Below are 22,378 nucleotides of genomic sequence, written 5' to 3'. Positions count from 1 at the left end.
CTACCTTGTTACTTCACATAAAAGCTGTTTGTAAATCTTGCCTGAAATGAACTAAGAAAGTATTTGATACAGGGGAAAGACAATTGCTAAGAAGGTGAAATTAAATTTTCATTCAGTTCATTGTTTCCTGCATGTAAGCATGGTAAGTAGAAGTAGAGAACTGCAGCCTTAAAGCTTGACCTCTTCAGGTTCACATGCACATTGTAAAGGAGAGAGATATGAAAATCTATTTTGGCTTCTCAGAAAAACGTAACTGCTATAGTACCCAGAGCATTACTGTTCACAAAGATCATTATTTAGACAAAGTCACTAAAGCCCTGCTTAATTGTTAAACAAGTAAGGATTAATGATTAAAAGTTGATCAGGGTTTCAAATATTTAGATTTCCTTTAATGGAACAAATTGTTTTCAGTTATAACTACATAAAAAAGAGCACCAGAGTTTTGTGCATGTGCCATCAACAGCAACAAGGCTATTTGATTGTAATTCTGAGAACAAATTATACTGACATAATCATTTTGATTCAAATCAGAGCACGTTTTTTACTGGTCCCCTAGAAGTCCTTGGGAACAAAATAAACTATTTCACATATTAGGGGATTATGGCCCTTCTCATCCAGTATCAACCAATGAGAACTGTACTCAACTGTCTCCTACATCAGATATTAACACAGTTTGATAGATTATCATAGTTATTGACTTCATTTATGGATTGTAATAAAAAGAGATAAACAGATGTGCAACATAATCCCCATTTAAATATCTTTCTGATTCAGCTTATGAACTCTTATAGAACAGGTAAGTATTTTGTTGTGTCTGTGTGACATACAGTTAACAAGGAAGTCTAATATGTAGAATGATGTTTTCAGTGTATTAATTTTCCTAGTTTGTGTCAGGCTTACTGCTATCCTATCCTAGCACTTTCCAATATTGCAGTCTAATACAGCTTTTCTTTCAATGCATCACTTACCTCATGGAAGTTCCAGACTGGCTACATGTTACCTTACAAATTTCAGATATGATAATTAAGAAGAAATTAGAACAACTTACAAAGGAATTAATAAAAATTAGTAGTCAGTGAAATTTGAGACACATGACAAATCAAATCTGCCTTTCAGAGCAGTGATCATAAATACACTCTATGTTAATATGAAATTTGGCTACAAAATTGAGACCAACTGCATTTTTAATCTCAAGCAATACTACAGCAACAAAATAGTGGTTATAAAGCTGCTATACAAAGCTTGCCTTTCGAAATCCTAGGCAAGAACTAGGGAAAACCTTTGCATTCTAGAATATGCAGTGCCCACTCTAAACAGATTCTGATTTGAAGATATGTATGTTATAAATGTCAAACTCATAGATTAGCCTACACAAATGCTATTAATGTACGATTTCAAATACCTTTTTTGTTTAAAACTTCCCTCTCTTTTTCCCTCTTTGAGCCTTTTTCTCTGTTCCTGACTCATCTATTTAAAACAGAGCAGTTTACACTTTACATATTGTGCCTGTTGCTGTGTAGAGTGATAAACTAGTACCTTGCTAATAAAGACCCAGAGTGATTCAAATAAACAAAAACATATATCAACTATTAGTTTCTCTCTTAATATCAGGGTGTTTGAATACTTAAAAAAAAGTTGGCTTTTCCTGAAGGTTCCTATGTGTTGATTTTAATGAGTAGAAAATAGAAGAATACATTGAAAATTTTCTTGAAATAAATTACAGTTGAGGTTCATCAAAAACAGATGACTGTGATAATCACAGATAAAACTTACAAAGTTGAACTGTCAATTCATTATCCTTCTGTTCCAAAGGAATCACAGAAGAGACTGGTTGTCACTGTACTCGTGTCTTGCCAATGATTTAGTGACTGCAACAATTTAGGAATGAGAACACAGAAGACTTTCATAATAAGCTAAACAATTTGTTTCAGTCTTGAAATACTGGCAGGAAATAATATTAAACTAACACAAGTGAACTTGCAAAAATCTTACTGGATAGATTATTCCAACCTTGTCTTCCCTTAGGATTTTCATAGTAGAAGTATGAAAACAAGAAAACACTAATGAGTTGAGGGGCCAGCTGGGAATATGTTGCAGTGAGTATAGAAGATTGCATATCTTAGTTAAGATTTTAAAATTAGTTAGAAGCTAAGCTAAGTTAGTAATGCAGGTAGCAAGAATCACATACCTTAGTTAAAGAGTAACAAAGATATTAGGAAAAGTAAAGCTAGGAGTGACAGGGATAAATGTAGCAAATGTGAAGGAGCAGAGACCATAGAAACACCTTGCTTTAAGAATAACTGAACAGCTAGGGGAGGCTTAGGCCGTGACCAGCAGATCAAAAAGTCCTTCTAACTGGCCATGGGTGAAGAGTTCACCATGAGGAAGATGGCTTTCTTCCTCCCATATGCCCACTCCCTTATTTCAAAATCCCACTGACCTGATGAAGGGAGTACAATTGTGCAGACGTAATGGGTATTCAGCTGATTATAATACGAAGTGGGCAGGTAATGATTATGTATTATGTGTCCTTAGAAACCACTTGGATATGTAAAACCTTTTCTGTATAAATAGGCAGCAGGAGTCTGCAACTCCTTGCACAAATATTTGGAAATGATTACACGTTTCTAGCACTGCAATAAATAGCCTTCTTTTCATCTTTAATTTTTTGAAGAGTCGTCTGTCTGTGCTTCACTAGAAGTTGGTATAGTTTCTCTAGGCAAGTTTTCAAACATTACAAACAGTGCAGGACTGATTGTACAATACTGTTGTGATACTTGATTTTGGAGGCTAAAACCCCTTGAATTTCTGATTTCAAGTCATGTAAATGTTAAACATTTACACATATAATTATGCATAAGGTTTTTAATGTGCTTGCAAAATTCAGGCAGGGGTGCTTGAGATTGCTAATGAAGAATGGTTAAGATACTTATTTTCTGGTGAACATACTTCTTTACATAAAGGGTGGCAGAGCACTGGAACAGGCTATGCAGGGAGGTCATGAAGTTTCCCTCTCTGGAGTCACTCAGAACTCACCTGGATGCATTCCTGCATAACTGGCTCTGAGGGACCCTGCCTTGGCATGGAGTTGAACTGGATGGTCTCCAGAGATCCATCCCAACCCTAAGGATGCTGTTATTCTGCAGTAGATAGCACCTGAGAGGAAGACAACAGCTGACTTTCCATATGAAATTTTCTAGTAGAGTGAAGCAGCAGTTTTCACTATGGTTCGCATGTGTAAGAACCCTGATCAGATCCTTACGAGGTTTGGCCAGGAGGGCTGGAGACCAGTGTGGCCTTAAGCAGTTCCACAGAACTGGTGGCTGTGGGGAGAGGCTCCTGGGAGTGCTGTGGGGAGGCATGGCCAGGGCTGACCCCTGCCCATGGGGGCTGTTTTCAGCCACGGCACAGGCAGCCAGTCCTTGGGAAGCCACGGTCCCTCTGCACAGCCACTGCTCCTGGTCTAAGCCCAGACCTGCAGGGGCTGATGTCCTGGCCTGGCCTCAGCCTGGCTCCATGCATGGCAGCCTTGCCCAGCTGTCCCCAAGGCTGTGTTGAGCCTGGCTCCTGCCAACTTTCCCCTCTGCAGGCTGGTGTTCTGGCACAGATTTGGCCCACCCCCAGGGAAGTGTCATATGCTCGGGACTGGCTCTACCTCCAGTTGCACCCTGGTAGTGTATATATCTGTCTAATTTATGACCATGAAGTGATAATTATATGACATTTATGACAACTGTACTCTTTGAACAAGTAATTATAGATAGAGAGTAATGAAGTTTAAGAAATGCCATACATCTAAAAGACCTACCTATGCTGTTTTCCTCAATAAAACTTGAAATGCAATATTCTCTTCTGATGTCTATACCTTCTCACAGTGTTCCTGCTCCTTTGCCAATCACTGAAATTGCTTACAAATAGTAGCTGTTTGTCATTAACAATAATTTTATTATCACTTACATGCATGCTTATCCACACTCCTGCTTTGATTAGTAGGACAGATGCTGTTGTCTGAAGGTGAATATTTGGCTTGTATGACCTGTACTATGAGTTTAATTTGAAAGTGGAATTAGGTTGAAATGACCAGATGTCCTGGTTTAGCTGACACAGCTGGGAAAATCAGGGAGTGAGTCCTCCTGGAACACTTTTTTGGGCACACGAAGGAGAAGAAAATGATTTAGAACAGTCAACATGGATTTACCAAGGGCAAGTCATGCCTGACCAGCATGATTGCTTTCTGTAATTAAATGATGGATTTGTGGACGACAGGAGAGCAGTGGATATCATTTGTATCAACTCTAACAAGGCTTTCAACAGCATGTCCCACAGTATATTTTCATAAAAGCCACAACATTATGTTGTGAGTGGGTACACAACATTAAAAATTTGTCTGGATGGTCATCCTCGGAGGCCAGTGGCTAATAGGTTATAATCAACCTGGAGGCATGTAAAAAGATGAATACTGCAGGGGCTCTCCTTGGAGGTGTCCTGGTTACCATCTTCACAACACCTGGAGGAGGTGAATGGTGTATGCTATGCTCAAGATTGCAGATTACATCAAAGTGTGTGTGTGGCTGGGGAGGGAGAGTCATGAGCTGGTTGAGCTGTTGACATGCTTGAGAGCAAAACTGTCATTCAGAGGGACCTAGACATTGGATACAGTCTGTATCTTGGGAGGTTTTAAAGATTGGACTCTATCAAGACATGAGAAATCTGGTCTGATTTTATGCTCCTGCTTTGAGCAGGAAGCTTGTCTTTAAACATTCTGAGGTCCCTTCCATCTGGATTATTTTGTGATGCTTTGATCCAGTGTAAGCATCATTCCCTATGTTCTGGCAAAAATCTTTTGGTCACTCATCTCGTGTTTTCACTTAGGACTGAAGTATTTTCCCTCATACATACAAAAAGCAGCTCTTTGGAAGTTAGCCATTCATGGCACAGTGCAGAGAAACTCAGTTTCTGAACTCTGTAGTGACCTCTTTTTCATGCTACACAATTTTAGGAAAACGCCTTAGCATTGATAACTGCATTGGATCAAGTAATCTAAAGCAGTGGGAATGTCTTTCTTAATATCACCTACCACAAAAGCAGGCTCCCATAGTCACCATAAACTAAGGCTGCTTTTGAGAGTGAATTCAGTATTTAGAAAGAAATGCAAAAACTATGTATGCAACATGGAAATGGCAAAATATACAGATATAGACAGAAAGGTGTTTACAGTAGTGAGAGATGAGAAGCTGTTGTTTGTAAGAATATAAAACAGCGTAAAATACCCTACTAGGTCAGACCAGTCATCCATGTAGCTTGTTATTCTGACTCAGAGTTCCTAGAAGAAATACTGTTTTGGATGAGCATAAGAACCTAGATAATTTCTGTGGCCTACTTGCCTATTCATGGCTTTTCCTTTTAGAATACATTTATGGATTTTAGTGCAGAAATTTTCTTCCATCTGAACTTTCTGATATTCTCTGTCTCCATATTCTCCTGTAGCAGAATTGTCCAGAACTTTGCAGTTGATGTTACTGTGTGAAATATCATGTTATTTTTAAGAGGTCTTCCTGTAACCTTGAGTGCCTCAGGCTATTGTAATGAGGGATTTGGAAAAGAGCAACTCAGAATTCAGGTTACAAGTGGTAATATATGCATGTTGTAATATTAGTGTCTTTAAAGTACATAAGTTAATGATAATTTTTAACAGTAAGACAGGAATATTTTCAGGTGTGGAAAGCTGAATGAGGATACTTTGGTAAAGAGAAACACTAAAGAAAGATAAGTCTGCATCCTCTGAATATGAAAAGATTCTTAAATTTTTATCCTAATACTTCTCCACTATCACCCACAAGCTTATATATTAAAACACAAGAGGGAAAAATTAGAAAAGATGTTATTGTCATAGGAGAAGAGTGCTTGAGTGGCAATTTTTTAGTAACGTCAGATGGACCTGAAATTAGAATTCTAATTTGCTGCCAAGTCCATGGGACATTATAAAGAATTATATTCTCAAAACATTATAATGGACCAACTGTCTTACAAGAAATTTCCTAAATCTCAACACATTCTCTAAAAGCTTGTGCATGAGAGACAAATGCTTTTGGAGATCTAGAATGCAACTATGGGTAGAATTGGAAAGACATGCTTCAGGGTACTGTCACTCTTGGCTTGAAATGGAGAATTACATGAACAAAACCTTCCCTGGAAGTTAATTTTACGTTAAACTATGACTTTCAAAATGAAAAGAGAATCTCTTTCAGAAGAATTAGACAACATGTAGTTCTTCACCAAAACAATGAGCCCAAGAAACTCTCTGTTGTGTAACACATCCTTATTCAAAGGATGACACCCTATGCTGCACTTAAAATTTCAGAATAAGAAGGTAATAATTCGTGTTTTCTACTTTTCTCCTGAATAGGCCTGATTATACCTTAAGGACATATGACACTATGATATATATGACATTATGTCAGCAAATATGCTATGTCAATGGATCTTTCTGAAATTTGTGACAAAGTCTTTCACTTGACTAAAAATAGTCTTCAAAAGTCTAAAGAACTGTCACTCTCCCTGGGGTTCTTGTATTGCCTTCTCTTCTGTAAACTCTGTGGATCTCCTAAGTACAGCAGTGCTGTAGAGTATGTGATTGATGCTAGATAATTAAAACCTTATCTGTCTGGAAGCCAAGTGTGGTAAGCTGTAGTATTTATTGATACTGATTCAGAGACCTACCAGTGTATGTGTTTGAATCTGTCCGTAGCAGCAGTGGTGCAAGAGTTATTGATACAATGGTATTATTCATCTTATTCTGGGCCTGGGAGTCATATATTGACATAATTTCTCCCAGTAATACAATGTCAGATTAAAAGAGAAAAGAAGCATTCCTTTTATTACATGTTTATATAAGAATATCTTATATATTCTTTTTAATGGTGAGTAAAACTTATTACCTCTGCTGCTTCTGACAACTTAAGTCCAATGGTACATGTTACAAAGGAACTGAACACTTTATACAAAGGTGCTTGTCATTTAGAGACTTGATTGTATTGGAATTCCTAAGCTTCCAAAAGCAGCAAGAAGGAAAATCAGTAGTTGCTTTGTAGAGGAGCATAAAACACTGTGAATTTTGTTTGAAACTGAGAAATGCCCTATCGATTGGTATAGGGCAGAAATGTTTGTTAACTTGTTAAAATGGTACATGAAAAACCTCTAGAAATCTCATGAGGTAGACAGGCAATATATATATTCATGCATATAAAGTCATACATCCAAACAGATAAAAGAAGTAATGGGAATAACATTCCCCATTCATGTTACCAGTTATTCTCCCAACACTATATTCTTTTAATAATTCTTCCTCTTCCTGCGGTTTTTCTAGACATACTTTTATTTTCTGATCTTCTGAGTTAGATGTAAGATTATATGGATTACAAACTAACATTTCTGAGGCAAAATCTTAAAAAATAAAAGAACAACCTAATTTTTATCTCAGAATAACTGCTTGCGAGTTAATGATTTGGCACATCTATCTATTTTTTAAGATGAAAAAATATATATATGTGTATAAAAGTTTGGAGTTAGCACATTGCTGAAATGAATTTAGGCTTCACAGGGTATCTCCATTTTTTTTTGTCATTTTCACTGGTCACATTTTTAAGATTTCATTCATAGCTATTATTATTACAGACTTGAACAAGGAATTGCATATATTTCTGGTCTTTTATTACACGTTCATTTTTGTATTTGCATAGGTTTTTTTTCATTCCGTGTCCTTGCTTACTTTTAAATTGCATATATTTGGTCCAGTCCATAGTAGTGAAAGTTAGATGCATTTGACTAACTTTTATACTTGCTTCATCAACTTAACCTTCATATTAGTTTGTGATCCTTGTATCTAAATGTATCATAAAGCTTTAATCATGTTTTAATATTTCAGCATTTGCCTTTGAAGAAAGTAATAGGGTTATTGAGCAACAAAATGATAATCAGGAGTTTTAGAGGTCGCTCATTATATCCTGTATAAATATTTCATAAATTCCCCACTGTTTACAGATAGCAAGAGTTTAAAAATAAATTGTAAATGTTCAGTATATAATGCAGCTGAACTATTTGTTAATGCTTGTTGGTGTTTGGGTTTTTTTTTTTTTAAAGCCATTTATATGTTTATGTAAATTCTAACTTCTACATGATACAGCTTTATAACCTGGTCCAGCAGAATATGCCATGATAAAATTTCCAAGGATCATTGTGTGCAAGTTCATCTACACTGTCAAATTTATTTTTAAAATAAGTTAAAACATGCCACATGCTAAATACCCTTAAATCAGTAAGAAAACCTTCTTGCATTACTTTTTCTGGGTTTTAGGTATGCATGTTTATATATATAATGGATGTAGAGTTATGTAATTTTCAAAAATAATGCCTGTTTTGGAATTTAACAGTTTCAATATTGGCATAAGACCTGACTGTTTGGTACAGTGACTTGATATATCCTGCATAGTCCATACATTTTCTGGGACCTTTTGCAACCTGATATCCAGATGTTGGCCTCGTCCCAACTGCATATAAGAGTAGAACATAGATGTCTATGATTCTTCCCCTTCATTTAAAGATACCTTTTGTTGTATAAATAGAAAAGGAGTTGTGTTGTTTTATAATCAAGCTGTAGTAAAACACCAGAGACTACAGCTGCCGAGTATAAATTTAACTTGTGCCAACTCAGATTCAAAGCTGTAGTACAATTGGATAAATCAACACAAAGAAATCCTTCCTAAATTAATAAGGGTTAATAAGGGTGTCTCTAGGGTCTTTGTTGCCTGCTTTGAAAAAAAAAATTAGAAAAGTAAGAACTAAATCCCTATTTACCTAGTTCCTTGAACTTACCATCCAGATTTGCACTGTAGAGAGATTGAAAGCCAATTGTTTCAGTATAGCAAAAGTTGAAATCTGGAAAAAAGGCAAAAAACATAATAACAACTAAAATCCAAAGCATACTATCTACATTTTCACTTCAATGATATTGTGGAACACACTGGGACCTGACTGTTAGATGTTCTTCCTACTTTCAGAATAATAAAAAACTTACTCTTCTGAGAAGCAAGAAACATTAATTATTAATTAATTATTTTATATTAGGAAGAAATTCTGTATTATGAAAGTGGTAAGGCACTGGATCAGATTGCCCGGAGAAGCTATGGATGGCCCATCCCTGGAAGTGTTCAAGGCCAGGTTGGATAGGGCTTTGAGCAACATGTTCTAGGGAAGAAGTCCCTGCCCATGATAAGGCATTAGAACTAGATAAGGTTTAAGGTCACTTCCAACCCAAATGCCTATTATTCTGTGACAATGCTGTCCAAGTAATTCTAATTTTAACGATTTTCTAAGCAACTGCTATTTTGCTATGATAAACCTGTTCTTCAGCTCCTAATGAAAATTACTGACACAGCTATGTGTGGCAAAAGAAATACTAGTCAGTCCAGTGCCCATGTCATGTGCTCAGAGAAGTTATTCCATTAAGACATATGCTAGTATTAAATATTGTCATAGAAATAACTATCATGTCATCAACAGATACCAGTTTTTATGTTCTTAATTTTTTCTTTATCCCAAGCCCTTGAAAAACATTGTAGCTTCTAGTCCTGAAATGAAAACTGAACATTTCCAATCTGTAGAATTGCAATGCCCAGTTAGATTTCATTACATGAATAACAGTGAATTATTACATTCACTGATATGTCTTAAGGAGCAAAAATATTCCTGGTTATATATAGAGGTTGTGATGACAAGTTATTATTTCATTCTGAATATATTACTAGATATTTAGGGAAATTAACAGTAAAGGTCAACAAAGACTAGAGATGCATTCTAGCGATTTTATTTATTTGCCTGAGTCTGTTCAGCTGCACATTGTTTGGTAACTGACCATTTTGAGTCAAATTACCTACCTAAATGAGCTGAGCAAATGCTGGCTCAATTTAGTTACATACTATGAAATTTGTACTTTGAGTTATTCATTTTAGTGAATAGTTTGTTGAAGACTAACATTCAAATAGCATTTACCATTATCTTGTTAATAGGCCTTACTGCTCTAAATCTACTAAGAATGCAAATAAATGATAATTCTGCACTCATTAAGGAAATCTCCTGTGACTTACTTTGCTTAAATGCTCCAACAGGCATGTTTAGCACTTCTTTGGGGTTGGTAAAGTTCCAAAAATCTGTAAATTAAAGTTCTATGGAGTGCTATAAAATATGCATAATGAAACCCTGGATGTAAATTAAGAAGATTTATACTTTGGCATTCTGCTTACGTTATTCAGTCTGAATGCTTCACAGGTTTTTATGAAGCAAATAAACTGTTCTTTTTCTTGAAATTCATTTTGAATGGTCACCACGGATTCATTGTTACAATACTTAATTCACACATTAAAGACTGAAATGCTCTTTTTAATCTATATATCATACTGAAGTGTTATTGCACCATACCTTTGAAGTCTAGGTTCTCTATCTATGGTGGCAGTACATTGAATTTTCCTGTAGACATAAGTAGCTAAAATAGAGCTGGAAACAATGTTTATGAATGTTCTTGTACTTTAAACTTATGTGCTCAATTGAGTCACACTTATGAATGCCATTGTTCATAGTCAAAGAACATTAACTGAAAAAAAAGTTTATTTCAAAACATTTTAAAATATTATTTATGGAAAATAAGTACAAATTGTAGTATAAACTAAAATGCCATGTGGGTTTTCTGTGTGGTTTTCAGCAGGAATGAAGCTAAAGTGTTGAAGTTTTGTGCAATTGCCACCCAGCGCTGTACATCTGTCAAAGTAATCACATCAAGGCTTTGAGTAATCTTTAGCCTGAAAAAAGAGAAAAAGCATGAAGAAAGAGACCCTGAGGTGCAGCTATTTTCTAGACAGCTTGTTGCTGAGGAATTGTTTTGTTCCAGAAAACACTGTCTTCTAATGTGGAGGATCAAATTTTGTATTCTAACAAATTGCTTCATTGATGGTTTAGTCCTAGATGAGTTAAACTAAGTGGTGGTCAGGGTATTTCAGATTTGCTCTGAAACTGAATCACATTGATACAACAAAATAAACCACAGAATTTTACTTTTAGGCTCTACATGTAAACCTCTCTGTGTAAATCTGCAACATTTTTAGAACAAAGACCGACTATAGAACTGACTGTCTTTGGCTTCTAACTCTTCCAATTAGTGGCTCTGTTTCTTTTGGGATGAGGAAACTCATTCTGTGGAATTCTGGAAACAGTGGTATGAAATAATTCAACCAAGTTAAACTAAAAAAAAATAATAGCCACAGAATTATATGTAAATAAATAGCAATAATGTTGTTAAACCAAATACTGTAAATACAATAAAACATTTGAATGATTGATTTTTTAAAGTTTGTATTTCAGAATAGAATTAAAAAAATATTTTTAGAATTTGTTTTGGTATTACCAAGGAATTTCCAGAAATTCACAGCTCTACTATAATATCTTACCACATTATATCAATCTGGTTTATTACACTGTATTAAATATAGTTCAGCGTATGTTCAACATATCCATTTTTGCAAATATTTCTTATTTCAAAATATTTTATATATTTTATATTAAAAAACTAATATACATGTGCTGTGTTACTAAAACACTATGACATTACACATAATTATGTTTGAACACCAGGGATTATAAAATGCCTTATATATTTGAATGCCTTATCAGCTCAAACTGTTAGACTGTGTCTTGTAATGGAGAATAGAGAAGCAGATTAGTATTTGAGCTTTTGGATCACATTATGATAGAGTACATCTGAAAACAATTAAGACAGTCATGAATATGAGAACACAGAGCTTAATTGGGGGTACTTTTATAAAAAAACAGTGTATATAGAGCACTTCAGATTCAGAGTAGAAGTCCAAATAATTACAGATAAATGATAAAGATAAAACCATTTAAGATGGAGCAGCTACATATACAGTGGCGTTAACATCCACATACTCCTCCAGAAATAAGTAACACATTATTTTCAAGGAATTAGCAGGGAGTACAGTCAAAATTGAAATTTGGTGCTAAGAAATTCAGAGTCCAACAGGATTTAATCTGGCATTCCATCGTAAAGAACAATTTGACTTTAGAAAGTGGCACTCTGAATCAATAGCTCCTAGCAGAATTCTCAAACTGTTTGAAACTAAACTATATGGAAGTGGATGGAAGGCAACATCCTGGTAGTATGTAGGGATCCTACAGTAGAACAGGGGGCTTTTGAAATTTTTAATATCTCCAAGAATGGAGATTTGACAACTCTGTGCAACCTGTTCCACTGTTTCACTCATTATGAAAACTTTTTTATTCTCCAGGGCAGAAAAAAAAAGGAAAAAAAATCTGGTGTTTTAACCTCAGCTTGGTTTCAGGTGTCCATTAACTTTACTCTCAGAGGGACAGGGGAGACTGTAAGATGAAAAAAATAACTAGTAGGTTGAGATAAGCCAATTTGCTAAACCAAAAAAAAAAAGGACAAGCAAAAGTTTACATGCACATAAGCAAAGGGAAAAGTTCTTCTCTACTTTCCATTGTAGAGCAACATTCAGAGGGATGCAGGGCCTCAGCACACACAGTGGTTGCTCCAGAAGCCAAACATTGTAGAATAACAAATGTTCCCCCAGTTCATCCTGTCTCCCTTAGATTTTATATTGAGCTTACATCATGTGGTATGGAATATCTCTTTGGTTAATTTGGGTCAGCTACCCTGGTTGTGTCCCCTCCAGGATCCTGCCCACTCTAAGCCCCTTGATGAGGGAAGGAGGAAAGCATGAGACAGCGCTGCTCAGCATTAACCAGAACACTTGTGTGTTACTGAGAGGGGCCAATCGTTTTTTGCCCACGCCGCAGCCCGTGCCGCACCCGCGGCGAGCGCTGCCCGCGGGCCGTGCCGTGCCGGCAGCGCTGTCCCCGGGAGGCTCCGCCCGGCAGCCGAGCGGGGCACAGAAAGCTGCCGCGCCCGGGCCGACAGCGGCCCCCCTTGCCGGCGGGCAGGGCCCTGTGCCCGGGGGAAATGCCCAGGAAATCGGGCTATGGCAGGAGCTTCAGCACACGAACCCAGCGAAGGCGCCGCCGCGACCCGGGCTCGTTCTGTCTGGGCTCCTTGCGGGAGCGGGGCTCGGCTCGCTCCCCTCCTTCCCCCGGCCTTTTCCTCCCCGCGGTCCTGCTCCTTCCCTGGCTGCCGGCCCTGCCCGGCCCTGCCCCGCCCCGTTCGCCGCTTCCCCGAGGCAGCTCGGCCGCAGGGCCCCGCGGCGCTCCGCTGTTTCCCCGCGGCCGCTGCTCCGGGGGCGGGAGGGCCCCGCGGCCGCCGCCGCTCGGGAGCCGCGCCCGGCCCGCCCCGGCAGCCGCGCGGGCTCCGCGCAGCTCGCGGCGCGCGCGCTCCGCCCGCCGAGCGGCGCCGGCAGCGCGCCCCGCGCAGCGGGGCCGCCCGTTCTGCGTGTGTCTCTGTCGCTCTGGTCTCCGCTTTGCTCCACTTTCTAGCACACCTTGGTAGGAACACTTACCTCCGTTTCAATAAACAGTTCTCAGATAAACTACTGTGCTTTGTTTTTGTCCGAGAAATCTATGGAGAACAATCCTCCCCGACTTCCCTTTCACAAGAGGATGGGACAGTCATCACCCTTCCAGCTAGCAGTGCAAAGCACAGCACCACTAAGGAAAAATGAACTCTATCTCATTCAGACCCAATACACGGCTGTAACACAGTTCATAGTTACATGTGCATACATACATGTTTTTATGCATTTTATTATGGTTGGATTACAGTATCACACTTAAATGCAGAGTGAAGCTTTTTTACTGTGCAGCCCTAGAAACTGTGCCAAAATTAGACTATAACATTGGCCAGTTCCTCAATGCTATTAGGGATTTTCTTAGTAAATATGCAATTATTTTAAATTCAAGCATGTTAGATAGAGTGTTACCATCATTAATGTATATTAGCCAGTTGTATATGTACTATATGTATCTGGACTGATTTTACCCTGATCATTTCTATTACTACTCATTTAGGTTAGATTGCGTATCTGAGAAGACATATGTATTAAATTGCATGTATATATAACCCTGCATGATAAGGCAGGCAAGGTGTCTAATGATAACATAATTAAATGTTTAGACTGACATCTTATTCCAGACGAAAATTACTATTGCATTAGAATGCTAAATATATTGCTTAACTAAAAATACTTCCCCATTGTTCTTTTAAATTCTTGAACAGGGCTCAATATTGGCATTTTACTGAAACGAAAACATTGTGACAGTATTAATGATTCATAACTGGAGCATAATCTATCCCATCTAAAAGACTGCCTCATTCTCTCATAGGCATTCTAGACATAAGATGGAGTTTTCTTTCATTTTCCATTTATTTCAATTTCCAGTTATGTTTTGTGGTTTTGACCACTAGTATGAATCTGCCAACCAATGGAGTCCTACAAACTCCCCTTCCTCTGGGTACTTGCCAGCTGCTAGCTAATATTTTGAATATTTTTTAGTCAGCACTAGCTAATTCCCCTGGACAGTTCTTTGGTTCATCATTTGGCAAGCAAACAATATTTACATTACCTGTGTTGTTTTGTTTCATATTTTCTATCTTCACTGTTATTCTCTTTTGGTGACTTCATACTGCTTGAAAGTCCTGATGTAGCTTATTGAATCAAGAGAGACACAACAAAACAGAAGATACTTAGCAATTAATTGATTATGAAGGGGTCTAAAATTACCTGGTTGCCTAAGGGAATACTGTATTCCCCTAGAACAGTCACAAGCTGCTGTGCTTAGAAGATTTGCAGGAAGAGAATGATATGGGAGATTTTGATTAAGGGACCAACGGTAGATATTTCTTGAGTAATGGGATTTGTGCCACTCTGTTATGTTCAAAATTCAAAACTCAAGATTACATATGACTTTTGTCATTATCCTTTTAATGAAAACTACAGTATGTGGCTGTGAACACAAATCCTGCTAAGTAAACTCAGGAGAATTAGTTCACTCTACACTGGGATTCCAATTACTGTGGAAAAAATCTGAAGAAGGAATTGAGCCACCAAAACACTACAAAATTTTGCTGTAAGGACATAATCAGGTATTTTTTTTTTATTTCATTGGTGGATTCCTTCTTTCTACATTATGTGAGGATAAGAATGAGCAATACAAATTTCTGTAGCAACACTGCCTTTCACCCAAGTATCTCAATGGATTTTGAAAGTAGTGATTGATAAGTCTCACAATTACTAAGGTACTAGAACAAAGCACAAGTGCCCTGCCTGCCTTAGAAATTAATTACAGTCAATACAAAATTTAAGAATAGTGATAAGAAGCAAGGCTTGGTTTCAGGCATATATGTTTAGAAGGGAGGTAGCTATTAATTGTGCTTTAAATTTGACTACTATTCTAAGGTTAATCAGCTCCCTGAGAACTGCTTCACTGTTTTTGCAATGACTGGTAACCCTGGTTCCCAGTTGCTGGACAAAGATAATTAAGAACGTCTAAGAACATTTAATTTCACTTGGAGGGAAATTTAAAAATATGTTTATTTCTTCAATTTTTCACCAGCTACCTCACCAAAGCAAACTATTATTCATTATATTAATTCATAAGAATACAGAACTTTGTTGTTTTGAAATGTACTGGATTTTGAAAGTGGTGTAAATGATGAGGTGTAGACTATTAACAGTATTATTAAGTTCTGAAGTAATAATATCTTAGCATATTATAAAATCTATTTCTTTATAGTAGAGATTATTGCATTATTCCCATTAAGAAGGATTTTTATTCAATATGGGATATCCAATAAGAAAATTTTATTGGCATAGTATAAGAGTTGAAGAATTTTGGGGGCTGAGCAGTATGCTGTATCATAAAGATTGAAAAACCCTTGGGTTTTTTTTGCAGTGGCACTGAGTTTCTGGATGTGCTTTCCCATGCTGAATCAGAAAGAAAATATTCTAGTCTATCATATATGCCATGAAATTATATGAATTTTTAACTTAATTTTAATTATTTATAACTTAATATTTCTGTTGGTTCATTATTCACATATTCATATGTTGGTGCTTATCCTTCTAACCAAAGCAATAGATAATTCTTACTGACTTGATTTAACAGTGATAGTAATTACAGAGATTCCCATGCTCACCATTGCTATGACTGAAATTCTCTGGGCAACCTATTCAAGTGCTTCACTGCCCTCTGACTAAAGAATTTCTTCCTCACATCTAACCTAAAGCTCTCCTCTTTTAGTTTAAATCTGTTTCTGCTTTGTCCCAGAACTATCTGTCAGTTTAAAAAGCACTATTATTATAAGTCCCCTTTAAATACTGAAAGGGTGATGGCTGTCATCAAAATAGTAATGACAGTCATAATAATCTCAATAAACTTTTCTGCACACAGATCAAACTCAGAGAACTTCCAAAATAAATAGCTGATTAGGGTGACAGCCTTTAGAGAAGAGCAAGATCTACTTTTAAAGTGTTTGTCATGATGGGATTAGTCTATAAAGCTTGAAAGACCTCAGTTTTTACAGAAGGTGATACAACTTTCCAGCAGCAATAATCTCAATTCTTCTCCACAGTCCTGCTCAACCACTTTTCATTTATGCAAGTGAGTGTGAGAGGGAGTCTTCCAGAGAAATAGGGTAAACAAAGTCATAATTCAAGACTTTCCCTCATGCCAAATCTTTCAAGTCATTCTGTTTTACTAGGGGAAGACAAGGCAGGAAAAAGCCCTTGACAAGTATATTGAAAAATGTGTTAGTTTTTAAAACACATCAAATTTCATTTGTGGAAAAGGAGAATCCAACACGGGACTAGTCTGAAATTAAGTTACAAGCATGCACAACTCTTCTTATGACTTCAAAAATAGGTACTGTTCTGATAGGATTGCTGCAGTATATCAGATGCTTGCTTTTGATCAGCAGGAGCTGATAAAAAACCAGTGCTACAGTATGGCAGGGGCAAAGGCTACTCTCCAATGGCTTTTAAGAACATAGCTTGCAGATCTGCTAGTAAAATACTATTGATTGATAGAGTCAGCATTATGTCATCTGGCAGGCACACTATTTAAAGAATGAAGCCATTAGCAGTCTGCTGAAGGATAGATATCCTTCGTATTTGTTATTAACAGCTGTAAAAAGCGTAATTCTTACACTGTCAATAAAAGAGTAACACATACTGCATTTGTAGACACATATATGTCAGCTGTTGTGTACAACCCATTCACAAATGTTCTTGACAGTACAAGCCTACAGTTTCAATAAGAATCATGACTTTTCTTTAATCAATATATAAATACACATATATAATCCCAGTTGGCATCATGATAATTTTTTTATTTTATTATGTTTCTTTGCTATTTATGAAATAATAAAAGTGGAATTTTAAAGCATTAAAAAAGCCATATACAGTAACTGCTTCAAAATTATGAGTTAGATTCTTGTATAGGAGATCAGGGCTTTTAAATCACAAAGTAATTCAGGCATTTTTATCAAAAATAAAATCTACTATAGCATCCAGGATTACCTACTGATTTATCACCACTTTATTCTGTGAAATAAGAAGAGGTTAAATGTTTCAGGCTGGAGTGAAATAGAAAATAGAGGGATACATTTCATTTTTCATGTTATGCTTAAAATGCTGTTTGTATCCTGAATACCGAGAGCCTGAACAAAAAAGTTAATAGGTCTTTTGATGCAACTCCTCAGGTAGTTACCATATCTGCCAAGTGAAGCAGGACCTGGTACAGCAAGCAAGCATGCATGATCTCCAGGGGAACCTGAGGACTGTAAAAATTGTGACAATAGATGAAACTAGTTACTTTAATGTCAAGAAACACTATTACTGTTTTTTTGGGGTTTTTTTTCCTCTTTTAAATGAACAATGTAGTGGTCCTGATCTGATAATCAGATACCATTTTTTAGACTCAGTTTAGATATTTTTTCTTTTCCTGTCTGGACACATATTTAATAGTCCTAGAAGACCATATTTGGAAACTACACCTGTCACTAAAAAAGGAAATTACTCCATTCATGAGTACATTTATGAATTCATATTCAGATACTTCCATGATCATTAAAGAAAACTCAATTAATAGAGTTTATTGGCTGTTATCTGGTTGTTCTTCATTAGTTTGTGCTGAGTTAAACATGGATTTACATTTTTAACTATATCAAGTTATCTTACTCTGCATTTGACACAAATAATGTCAAAACAGGCTGACAGACATAAATGGACCAAAACATGTATTTTGCACAGGGAGTAACTTTATTTTCTGGCTGACTTGTATCAGAAAAACGTTTTGTACATGTTCTATGGCTTGTATAAAATGCACAAAGTAATGAGGCTCATAATTACCACGCTATTGTCATTTCAAAGCATTGAAATGCAAAAATTAGCATTATCATTAGTTCCACAAGTTTTTTCCACATAATGAAAACAATTAATCAGTATAAACTGAATGTTTCAACTGACTAGCAAGGAATGAATTCGTAGACTCCTTGGAAGTAGTACTTGCACATATTTTTTACCTTCTCCATTATGCATGTATGAAGATATTAGATGTCTGTTCTGGTGTCCAGGCATAGAAAATGAAGGGAAAATAGAACTTATTCAAACTATTTGCTTACCCTAAGGCAGGATCAATTATATCTTCATCAATCTAGATTAGAAAAAAAATATAAGTTTTTTTTAGGATTGATTTACATAGCTCTGGAAAATCATAACTCATCTGAGATTACATGTTTTTATGTTCCTTTTGTTAAACTTATTTGACTCTCCATGGACTTGGAAGCAGTTTATCCACTTATTCTTGAAAGTTCATCATGTTATTTCCTCATTCTTCACCCTAAGCTTAGCAGGCATCAGTCTTTCAATCTTTTATCAATGCTGATGTCTTTCTAAGCCTCCAATCACTCATGTTTCTGTCCCCTGATTAACTCCAGCTCAAGCACAAAACCTAATACAGGTCTCTAAACAATGCTTATTAATGTGAGAGAAAAAGATTACTTCTTATGTTGCAAACAGCAGGAGATGTCTCTCCTGTGCAATATGACATTTAAACTTCTGCTCAGTTTGTATGTATGAAATTCCCAGGTTGCCTCTGAACTATTTCTGCCTGTCTGGTTACTCCCCACTGTACGTCACATTTATTTTTCTGAGGCATGGTGTGTCATACAGGAGTTTCCTTCTTACTTGCCACTCCACTGTCTGATTTGTCTTGGATTCTTTATTCTAGTCCTTTTTCCTAGTGGTCCCCAGGGCTTCATCTCATGTGCCACTTTCATAAATGTTCCCTTTTTTCTACCATTCAAAAAAGTAATAGCAAAAAAATCATTCTCTTGCAAAACCACTCTTGATAGAGCCCTTCATTCTGACAGGGAACCACTTATAACAGCTTTCCAAGTACAATTTTTCTGCTGGTTTACACCCCTTTTATCTGCATCATGCTTTTCTAGCTTGTTTATCAGAATGTCACATCAAAAGACCTAGGAAAGGGAAGTTATGACATCTGCTGCTTTTCCTGTCTTTTTAGGGCCTCCTAACATGTCAGACAGGGTGATTAAAATGGTTGACAGTATGTAATCACAATAAATCCATGATGACTTCTCGTCTTTCTGTTTCTCCATGTACTCAAAGGAGTTTATTCTAGTTTTATTATTGCAGTCAAGAAGTCTACAAATATAAACACTTGGTTCTTACCTTTTAAAGAACAGACGTATGTTTACACATTTGTTTTCTGAAATTTCAAATATTATTAAAATTTCTCCAATTGCTAAAGGCCATTTCTAAAGGCTCTCACTTTAGACTAGCTGTAAGACTGAGTACCTTACCTACTTTACTGCCCCCTAAACTACTGCTTTCTTCTTCTTGCCTATTCTTACTGCTTGCTATTATTATTTTTTTTAATTTATGGTTGACACGTTTATAAATAGAAAAATAGCTGTATTGTGCAAAGACAGTCTCACCACAGTAGTTTTTCATAGCTTTCATGTACTTTATTTCAGCTTTTATATTGTTACAAACTAATTTAACATAGAAGACCAAAGGATGCTATCCCTCTGTGAATAAAATGGATCAGAACCCAGAAAGGTTCAAAATACGCCCAAAATATGTGATTAAAACCAAATGAGGTTGGATGTTGGTGCCAAAAAAAAATTGCTATGTTTCCTTTTAATAGTAAAAGAGGTAAAGAGAAAGAAAAAGTAAAGAAAGAAAGAAAGAAAGAAAGAAAGAGTGTAACAAAGAAAGAAAAATAAAGTAAAAGAGAGAAAGAAAAAGACTGAGAGAAAAAGAAAGAAAAAAAAAGAAGTGTGCATGGGGGTAGGGCGACAAGAGAGAGTGACAGGATTAGGTAGAAGCAAATCACCCTTCCAAGGGTCCCAATGCTGTCTCTTTGCTCTTCTCCATCTGGTCTGCAGGTGAGGGTCTCTTGCCACCACACCACATCAGAAAGTGAAGACTCCAATGGATTAATATACATTTTAGGCCAGGTGCCTCCTGAGAGGGCCAGGTTTGACACTGGCCCTTGCCACACTGTGGGTCTGTTGTGTCATGGTCTGGTGCAGTTATGAATTTAAGGTGAGACATTCTCTTCCAGTCTTTTCATATGCAACAAACAAATACTGAATCCAATTCACAATTTTAAATAGGTAAAAATGTTTTCTGAGAAACTTATGTAAAAAGAGAAACCATGCAGTTACATTCCCAGATCACATTATCAAACTGTATTCTGAATTTATATAAAGTAAAGACCCTGGGGGTCTTTGATGGGCCATGTCACCCCTCTGCTGTGGACAGGCTGTTCTGGGGTGAAGGGGCTCCACAGCTGAGCTCTGCACAGCAGAGGATGGGTGTTCACTGAGCCTCTGACCAGACAGAGGCTTTTTCACCACACACCCAAACCTCTCCTCTCCTCAGGCTTTGCTGTGAGGGTCTGTTCCAGCCTGGCTGCTGAAAGCCCCAGGGCTATGGTCTCCATCCTGAAGGCACTAAGCTTGATCCCTCTGTGAGTGTATTTTTGTCCCCCAGCCCAGACCAGAGTCACTGTCTCATCTCCATCAAGAATACTTCAGGACCTCAGTCAGGAGGCCTGTTCAGGGCATGGTGGTCTTCTCTGCAGCTTTTGTAACACAGCTTTGCTATAACAGGCAAAGGTCCTTCATGAAGATGTTTAAGCCTTAAATTATAATGTTTGAGTCTCCAACACCTATTAATAGTCTCTTATTCAAATCAAAATTATTTACAGAGAATTATAAAGTATTTGTCTATAGAATAAGCTTATGAAGGTATTTAGTCCTGTAAAAATTGCATAGAATATTACCATTTTCTTGAACTGTGGTAATTGTTTGCTGAAGAGTTAAGACAGGTTTAAGATTTGCGTCATCCACCTATTCTTTGGGTGACTGATGATTTGTCTCAAGCTATTAAGTTTCAATTAGATATGAACTGCTTATTGTTTTCCAGGTAGTTTGATTTATTTTTGAAGAAGTTATTGTCTCTAGAGAAAAAGCAGTTATGAATTTAAGGTGAGACATTCTCTTCCAGTCTTTTCATATGCAACAAACAAATACTGAATCCAATTCACAATTTTAAATAGGTAAAAATGTTTTCTGAGAAACTTATGTAAAAAGAGAAACCATGCAGTTACATTCCCAGATCACATTATCAAACTGTATTCTGAATTTATATAAAGTAAAGTTAAATGTTTAAAGACTACAGTATCATAGGAAGGTAGTCTGGTGTCACACTAGAGGCAATGCAATTTTAGAAATTGCGTTGAGGTAATATTTTTCTATTGTGTATGAGTCTGAGAAAGTGAGAGCTATGAGTTCTTTATATATTTGGAAATATGGGAAATTGATTGCCATCTTGGAGCTGTAAGAATAAATGATATTTCATCTAAAGATATAAAACAAGGAATAATTTCATCAGAAGTTAAAATACTCATGTGAGTGTTGACCAAAAGAGAATCAAGAAGTCTTTTAATCCCTGGTTGTGGGAGAACTGTTTGAACCCTGGCTACAGAGGCAAATGCTGATGTTTATTGAATACTAACCTAGGATTTATCTATTTTAGAAATATCTATTATTTACAAATACATTTTTAATCATTTCTGCAGCAGCAGTCTCTCTGGAATATTTGAGTACTAAGGCTTAATCTCAAGTATAGTATGTTCATCTAACGTATGAGCTGAGTGAAATGGAGAGACCTATGTTCAAATTCACAGATTCAATTGTAAAGTTACACTTCAAGAATAATAAACAAGGATTTTCCCTCCCCCTTCACTCTAATTGATGTCTCTTTCTTTTCCTTCAGAGCAGCTACTATGCCAAAGACAGAGGCTTCGC

Source organism: Lonchura striata, chromosome 4 (genome assembly GCF_050655825.1).
Source record: "Lonchura striata isolate lonStrDom1 chromosome 4, ASM5065582v1, whole genome shotgun sequence".
In the NCBI taxonomy this organism is placed as follows: Eukaryota; Metazoa; Chordata; class Aves; order Passeriformes; family Estrildidae; genus Lonchura; species Lonchura striata.
This window is presented reverse-complemented; position numbering follows the sequence as displayed.